Consider the following 7,822-nt stretch of genomic DNA (forward strand, 5'->3'; position numbering starts at 1 on the left):
AATGGCCGATATTATAATTTTGTGCTCTTTAAGATCTTTGAGTATAAATGTGTGTATGAATGGGTGTGAGTAGACATGCTCTAGGTTAAATTGTCAGCATGCTGTGTAAAACACTGAATGAGCTCATACTTGAAACACAAAGGCAATTGGGTAAATTTAAGCCTAAACTTTAAAAAATTATTAGGTTTAAATGTTTTACAATATCTCAAAGAATTATTGCATTATTTTAAAAGGAACCGGTTAATAGAATTTTTCTAAAGATTCTAAAATCTGCATTAAAAAATTTTTGGTATTATAATGCATAGAGTTGTTTACATTATAAATATTTTATCCTGTTTAGCCCAGTGATATTAGGGAATTTAAAATTCATTTCAAGTTAAAATTTGGAAATAAGTATCAGAAATTTAAATGTAAAATTGTTTATTAATGTCAGAAACTTTTCCTGTCTTCTAAAGTTGTTTAGGTAATCAAATGCCAAGAAAAAAATGGGAAAACAGAATAGTCCAGTGTGGCCATCTTTAGAGGTGAGAGGTAAACTGGCAAAGGTGCAGCTCTGGGTTCCCATGGTGGAAAAGGCCCTAAGGGAGTGTCCACGCATGGTAAAAGACGACGAGCTGGCACAGAAGCTGTTCATTTAAACCTGGTCAGATGGACTGAGTGGACCATCTTCGTCCTCTTTTTCTTTGCAAACTGACACTGGAAATCTGATGGTAAAATCTGGGTAATGTAATTAGTATTTTAAAAAAATGTTTAAAAACTTATCTCTGTATAATTTGGGTGCACTGATGATGTTTGTAGTTCTTGCATTAAGGAAAAACTCATTTGGGTTTAAACTGTTGGAATTCTAGGCAGTAATCTTAACTGCAGCAAAAAAAGGGCCTCTTCTAAAAGGCAAAGGGAGTTCCTTGAGCCCTTAAAGATTTTTCAAATGCAAATAAAGACTAAAGTATTAAGTGTTTAAATTAAAAATATGTAAAAGTTTTAAAAAAAATTAAAACTGGTTTCCAAACAAAATCTAAAAGTAAAGTTGTCCTAAAAGTTTGTTTCAAGAAAGGAAAAAAATTAGGACTACCAAAATAATTGCTTAATTGCTATTTAACTTGCTCTTGTGAGTCTCCTTGTAGCAATTTCCAGCTGGCCCATGCAAAAGGACAGTAATCCTCATTCAGATGTAACTTTGGCTCTTACCAGGTTTCAGGTAAAATCATGTGCCCTTCCAATGGACAGAGGAGGCTGATCGGGCGTTTCAGTGGATAAAGACTGCCTTGCTGTCAGCCCCAGCCCTAGGCCTTCCTGATGTTACCAAGCCCTTCCACCTGTACATAGATGAATGGAAGGGAGTGGCAAAGGGGGTCCTAACTCAATATTTGGGACCCTGGAAGAGACTGGTCGCATACTTAGCAAGAAAACTAGATCCAGTGGGAGCAGGATGGCCGCCTTGTCTGAGGATGGTCGCTGCCACTGCACTCCTGGTCAAGGATGCAGATCAACTAACTATGGGGCAGGAACTGTATGTGACCACCCCCCATGCAATAGAGGGAATTTTAAAGCAACCACCTGATCGATGGCTCAGCAATGCCAGACTCACAAACTACCAGAATCTGCTGCTCAACCCACCTAGAATCTCCTTTCAGGCACCACAGACACTCAATCCAGCAACTTTGCTGCCTGACCCAGACATGGAGGCCCCATTGCACGACTGCTCAGAGATACTGGTACAAGTCCACGGGACTCGAGAGGACTTGGAGGACCAGCCACTACCAGATACTGACTTGGTATGGTTCACAGATGGGAGTAGCTTTATCTCCCAAGGACGCAGGTATGTGGGAGCAGCCATAGTGACTGAGACTAAGGTGGTCTGGGTGGCGCCAGGGGACTATTGACTGCTGAAAAAAGGGGGCCAGACTTGAAAGCCAGGTAAAACATGGGGCCTCCTACTTTACAAATGCTACCTAAAAATAATAAAAATAGAACTAAGTTTTTAGGAGTTATAAAGTTAAATTTTAAAATAAAGGTACTAAACCACTAAAGATCAACTAAATCATAGCTAAATGTCCTGTCAGGCTCGACCGGACATTGTAAAATAACCCAGAGATTCCAGGTAAGATCATGCTTGGAGACTATGTCTGTGTTGACCACCTTGTTGCTATTTAATTGGAGTAACGTGGCCTTTTGTAGGACTCATTGATCTGAAAGCAACAGTTTTGAGCCATCCTGGGCAAAGCAAAGTCCCTGTGGGACTATGGTGTCTAATCTGGCAGCAGAGTGCTATTAAGGCAGAGTTGCTTTGGAGCTCGAAGCGGCAGAGTGCTAGTTCTGAGTTGAAAAGCTGGGGGCAGCACTCAAGCACTCACAGTGGCAGAGTGCAAGCCTTGAGCTGCAGAGCTGAGAGACAGCACCCAGACCCTGAGTTCAAGTCCAGCAACCAACAAAGTAAAATGCAAGTGGGATGTTTATCCAGGTGTAAAGAGACACTGTTGGGACGAAAGCAAGTAAGCCACTGCTTGGATGGCAGAGATGGTGTCAGATCCTAGAGTCACTCGTGCTTGGCCATTCAATATTAATCAAAGCCGGGAGGTCATAAAATAGTTTGTAAGCATGCCTTACTAATGCCCGTGCCTTTCATAACTGGGCAGAAACTTGTCAATCATCTGTGATAGTGGGTAGTTTAAAGTCCTAACTAAGTAAAGTTTGATTTGACACCAGCCACAAATTCAGAAAAGTTTGTGGATCTGAGGCTTATGTCCCCATTGATCTGCATATAGGCCTACATAGGTAACTGAGGCATTGTTGGGGTCGCAGGGATTAAGTTCCCCAGACAATCAAAAAAATACCTTTGCAAATGGGCGCTAAGTAAGCTACACTATTGTAGCCAAAAAATTTGTACACTTGTTAAATATTGTATATGTAATCCTGGCAACCCCTTTGTAAAATCGGCTAAGCTTTTAGGGTCCCTGGCCAAGGTTAGAGACAACGTGTCTGAGTCCGCTTAAAAAAAGTTACAGAAGCTGAATCTCTGCCCATCAATCCCCTTTAGATAAAGGGACCAGAGTCATTTTTAAAATTAAAAAATATAAAAAAGAGTAGTAACAGATGTGCAAGAGTGGAGACTGCACTTATAAAAAATGGCTACAGGTTCAAGTCTTCTATGCCTGCCTAAAAAAATCCTAGCCTCATTTAAAGGAAATCTGGTTACTAAAAGTTGACACCCTGGTAAATTATTTTGGGGTCTTGCCTTCTATTGTCTTAAAAACCAGTGGGGTGCCAATCTGCAAAAATGAGTGTGCTCAGGTAAAGCAACCAAAAAATCATTGGAAGACTTCATCAAAGTCAGGCCTCAGGGCAAGCTTCTCTAACCAGTCCATATAGAAATTTGCAGTCGACCCAGCAAAAGATGTGACAGTCCATTAAAACTGCTGAGAGACAAGGTTAATGCCACACATCCTGTCCTGCCTGATTCCACCACTCCAAAGCTGCTTCCTGAGAGGACTGGAACTAAACCCTTGGTGGTGGGACATTATATCTGTGCTAAGTTCAAAGTCCTCTAGGTTTTTACAGCCATTATGGTGACTCTGAATGGGTAAAGGGATTTTTCCATCCAGTGCTGAACCGCCTAGAGGTGAGAGGTGCAAATGTAAATAAGGGCTCAAATAAAAAAGAGAAAAAGAGTAGTAGAGGTTTGGGGAGAGGAGTAAAAAAATGGTTTATAAAGAATAAAAAATATATTCATTAAATTATAAAAGGTTTAAATATGTAGCCAATGGTATGAGCATTATCTTAAAAATAAAAATTACAAGTAAAATTGGTAAGTATGTAATTGAGTTAACCATGATGCAAGCTGGGTCAGGATTGGTAGACTGGTATAAAACTATTCTTTGTGCCACCTGAGGGATTGTTAAGCATGCTTCCTAGTTGAGAGAGCTTTTTCTTGGGTGCAGAACTGGGAGGGCACACTATATGCCCCTCCAAACCAAAAAGAAATGCTGTCTGCCCAAGTCTGATAACAATTGTTGGCCCCCCAAGCCATGTGTTATCTCAGCTGGCATTGTTAACCATGATTCAATCCAGTCCTTACAGGCCTTCCAAGTTGATTTGAAGACATGTTCATCGTCTGGTTTCCAGTATCCTGGCATTCAAGTGTACCTGCACTGAGATACCCAGCACTCCAACCATTGTAAAGGTAGTGGAAAAAGACATACTGGATTCATCACTCCTGTGGAGACAGCATATAAAGACTTTGGACTTTCAGATACCCAGAAAAATGCACTTTAACATTATTGGGTCCCAAAAAGGATATTTATGTGTCACCCTATGTCACTTTTGAACAAACCATGCTGGAGTAATAAAAAATTAAAATAAAATAGTGTGGCAACTGTCAAGAGGAGACTAGATAAACAACATCAACAAAAAAGAGACAGGCGTCCCGAGAATAATATAAAAGGCTGTACAACTGGTCCCCCTGGACATTGCCCCTTGTGTAATTAATGTGATAATATCCTTCAAAAAAGGGGGGTTGGAGTTATCAAACTGATGATCCTACACACCTGGCATAACCCCGTTTATATTGAAGTAAATAGTCAAAGAGTTGACTAGACTAAAAAAATGGGGGGACTGAGGAGCATAGAAAATATCTATATGTTTTCTATAAACCTATGTTAGCCATTTGTATTTTCATACTTGTATTCATTTGGATGGTTATACTTGTATTTCCTTAACTTGCCTTTCTGCTTCTGTATATCTGCTTGCTAAAATCCTGAGAAATGCAACTGCTGTCCTTGTGGCTAATCTACAACCACCCATTTGTCCTTGGTTCCCAGACTGAGCTACAGTGTAGTAAGGAGTATACACATTCGAAGCCGGGAGCTAGAGATACTAGCCATCTGCTACCTATAAGGTCGGACTTGCGAGGGCCAGCAAACTAGGGCAAATGTCAACCAATCACAAGTCTGTTACCATGGAGATCCCCCTAGACTCATATCTGGCATAAAACCATCCTCCTAAAATGACAGCCAGCTAGACTGACCAATGATTAGCCATGACCACTTTCCTGCTTTGTATTGCCCCAATCATTTAATGGAATTATAGTATAAATTTTCTGTGTGGCGTATTGATTTGTTGCTATTACTTGCTGGGGCCTTCCCCCTACCAAAAAAAATGTATAAAAGGGGCTGTAATCTTGTGCTTGGGGCCTCTGGTCTGCACTCGACTATCAGTGCGCAGAGACCCATGCTTGAGCTCATCAATAAATGACTCATTGCAATTTGCATTGATCTTTGGTCTCTGGCTATCAGGGGGGCCTTCAAGTTTCTGGGCACAATAGCCCTTCAAAATTATGGGACAGTCCCTCTCTCTTGTCGGTCACAAGTTCATCTTCTAAAAACCCTCCAAAATCAGTCTCCAACCAACCTCTTCTGTGCCACCCCAGGCAGCACAGGACTGGACCGCTGTTCCTCCACCTACACAGTATTGACACCAGAAATGGGAATACAAGCTCTCCCCACAGGGGTCTTTGGCCCCCTCCCCTCAAGAATGGTTGGATTGCTGCTAGGGCGTAGCAGCTCAGCCCTTAAAGGCATTCAGATAACAACTGGTGTGATTGACCAGGATTATACAGGTGAAATCAAGGTCATGGACATTTTAAATTATCTAGAGAAGGGGCATGACAAATAGCTAAACTTGCTGCAACTGTGTGCCTTTCTCACCAGCTCCTCATACAGGTGTAAATCCACAGGGACTGCTTTCTAATCACATTTGGCAGATGGATGTCATGCACATTCCATCATTTGGCCAGTTAAAATGTGTTCATGTTACAGTAGATACTTATTCTAATTTTATCCTGGCCACCCCCCTTGCTGGGGAAGCTACTAAACATTATATTTCCCACTGCATTCCCTGTTTTGCTGTGATGGGGATTCCTTCACAAATTAAAACAGATAATGGCCCTGGTTATGCAGGCCGTGCATTTCAATCCTTCTGCCATTTTTATAATATCACTCATATTACAGGCATTCCTTATAATCCTCAAGGTCAAGGTATTGTGGAGCGAGCTAATGGATTACTAAAACATCAAACTGTTAAAATATAGAAGGGGGAGTTGTATCCCACTACCCCTGTGAATATACTTAATCATGCTTTATTTGTTTTAGAGTTTTTGAATTTGGACTTAAATAATTTATCTGCAGCTCAGCGATTCTGGGAAAAAAGAGAGCAGTGTGCTTTTGCTCTAGTAAAGTGGAAGGATCCCCTAACTGGTGCTTGGCATGGACCCAATCCCGTTCTAACATGTGTTTTTTCACAGGAAGAAAATGACGTCCGCTGGCTTCCTGAACGCTGTGTTCAGATTTTGGAGAGTGACAGTGGCCATTCAAGCAGTGACTCATTGGACCTATATCCCCGACCCTCCAGTGGAGGGTCCCACATCCTGCGACGTGGGAAGAACCTGAGTTATATCTGCATGTCAACTGATCAGCATATGGGACAGCTCCTGATACGTTTAGTCAACACATTCAAATGGGTAGTTTCTCTGCTTCTGGGATCGGCACCCCACTGCGCTTTAAACTTCAGGACAATGACTCCATCCCAGGATGTGCTGAGATGCAGTCTATCAGTAACTGCATATGGGTGCCAGATCAAAAGCAACCTTATCACCAATATTACTGGGACATCCTCACAGCTACTATACTGGTCAGGAGCCAATTCTACCCACTCCTCATATCAAAATAACATTATGAGCTGTGTTTCTCTTCCTTTTGCTATTATGTATGGACCTTTTAACATATCTATTGATTCTACACAATTTAATGTAACATGCGATAATTGTTCTCTTACAAATTGTATGGATAATGGATTAGCTACCTCTGTTATTATTGTTAAACAACCACCTTATATTATGTTACTTGTGAATATGTCTGTACCCTACTATGAAGATTCTGGTATCTTGGCTTTACAACTATTGAAAGACCTAATGCGCCCTAGGAGGTTTATTAAATTAACATTAGCAGGTATGTTGCTTTGACACAAGGCCTTCATAACCTAAAAGGCTTGCTGATGACCTTTGTTGGTCCAAGAATGTTGCCTGCCTTGTGTGGTAAAGATCTTGCAAAATTCATTGCTAAACCTTGCAGGACAACCCCACAGATCTAAGCCCCAGATGAATGAGTTCCCCCCCCCCCGAGAGGAATCAAAGTCAAGGACCAACCCAAGACAGGACCTTCAGCATGATCTGAAGAAGTTCCCCATGATAGGTAAGGCAGAGTCAGCGATCCAGAGTCAGCGATCCATCCAACCTAAGACAAGCGGGTTCCCATCTTTTAAAATAAAGACGGGGAGATGTTGGGGACTGACTGTGGGGTCAGTAACCTTGGACCCACACAACTGAGTACATAAGGAAGTAAGCTCTTATCATGATTTTGTGCTGTGTCAATAGCTTCTCATTTAACCTGTTTGGGACTTGATAGCTTCTCATTTAACCTATTTGGGACTTGATCACTTCTCTTTCAACCTATTTGAGACGAATGTAGCCCCTGGCTGTTCCCTAGTTTAAAGAAATGCATTTAAGGTCAGAACTAGAAATAAACTGGGCTACAGTCTTGGGCTACAGGCTTTTTAAGCTGTGGCTCCTAATTTGGGCTGTAGCCCTCCCGAACCCCATCTGTTTGTCTCTTATTTTTTCCTAGTCCCAGCCCCCTTTTTCAGGAATCCCAATTTGCAAACTCTGGTTCGCTGTCGGCTCACCCCAGCAAGAACCACAGGTATACACAGATTCCCAGAACCACCGGTCCCAATCCAAGTAAAGACTGCCACTTACCGACCACAGAGAGAA

The sequence above is a fragment of the Megascapheus bottae genome, chromosome 35 (genome assembly GCF_031878675.1).
Source record: "Megascapheus bottae isolate mThoBot1 chromosome 35, mThoBot2.hap1, whole genome shotgun sequence".
Classification (NCBI taxonomy): Eukaryota; Metazoa; Chordata; class Mammalia; order Rodentia; family Geomyidae; genus Megascapheus; species Megascapheus bottae.